The sequence below is a fragment of the Microtus ochrogaster genome, unplaced genomic scaffold (genome assembly GCF_000317375.1).
Source record: "Microtus ochrogaster isolate Prairie Vole_2 unplaced genomic scaffold, MicOch1.0 UNK26, whole genome shotgun sequence".
In the NCBI taxonomy this organism is placed as follows: Eukaryota; Metazoa; Chordata; class Mammalia; order Rodentia; family Cricetidae; genus Microtus; species Microtus ochrogaster.
In genome coordinates this window covers 2,418,140-2,419,299 of record NW_004949124.1, presented here as the reverse complement: position 1 = coordinate 2,419,299, position 1,160 = coordinate 2,418,140, and the positions used below count along the sequence as shown (strand labels likewise).

Sequence of the window (1,160 nt, the reverse complement as noted above, 5' to 3'; positions counted from 1 at the left end):
AAACCCTGTCTCGAAAAACCAAAAAAAAAAAAAAAAAAAAAAGTATTTGTGACACCAGGAAACATAAAATTTTTTCAGATGACTTTGTGACATATCTTTTACTTAAAAGATCATCCCTAATATAGCAAGATAATGGAGAGATTATTTTATAGTTGGTCAGAATATATTATGTTCTCTGTTCTGAAATCTAGCAACCTGATAACTTTGTTGTACACTTAATGTAATAATTTTTTTTTCTGCCAGAACTGTAAACTGATCCCCTACACCCTATGTATCATTTTAGAGAGAGAGATTCAGATGATCTCGTTTGTTTTGTTTAGCAAACCAGGCGATAATTCTGTTTATTTAATTTGGAATTGTGGACTAGAACCTGTACTGAAAAAGAAACATGGTGATGATTGTTATAACAATAACAATAATAGCACTGACGTTGAGTATTTACAAGTACCAGGCATTGCAGTAAATATTCTAATGTCTAATTCACTTCCTCCTCACAAGCCTCCAGAGCAGTTCTCATTATCAAACAAAAAGGGCAGGCGGCAGTGTGAAGAGTCACCCGTTATTGGAATAGTGCTGAATTGAGTAGTGTGTGCTCTTTCATCTAGACTATAATTGTAGTTAGTCTCCAAACCACAAAAACACGGTTGTAACAAGAGTGAGCTGGGTGCTTTTATGAGAGGATTTAAAAGAAAGAAAGGCAAAAAGAGGCTAGATGGCCAGGTAATGGAAGGATGATGGTCACAGGCAGGTGTTGGGATGTTGTGTGAGGCGACAGGAGGAGCAGGTACAGACTAGGGAGGCACAGCTTACAGTGTTGAAGACAGATTTGGTTTCTTGAGAGGAGATGGAGTTCAGGAGAATAGAGAGTAAGATGTGCACCAGAGTTCAGCAGTGAAGAGAATCTTAGAGTCCAGAGTATTCCTTTAGAAAAGAAATAGAAGACTTAAAAGGAGACCCAGCCTAGCTTTCAGATCTGCTTTTGACAGTACACTGTGAAAAGAAAGCTTTCTGTTATACCAAATGACCTTATAATTAGTATTCCAGTAGAAGCCCAGAAACTGCACAGTCAAACAGGGCTCCATAATGTGCCACCTTTGTGGTTCCCTTAGACAGCAGAGGCAGACAAGTATGAGTTCAGAACATTAGGAGCTAATGATAAC

At 38.0% G+C, this 1,160-nt stretch overlaps 1 protein-coding gene across 3 annotated transcripts in view; it reads left to right on the top strand.

The window, feature by feature from the left end:
- Positions 1–1,160, top strand: part of Lclat1 (lysocardiolipin acyltransferase 1) — a 131,271-nt gene that overhangs the window by 78,625 nt on the left and 51,486 nt on the right. The window lies entirely within an intron of this gene.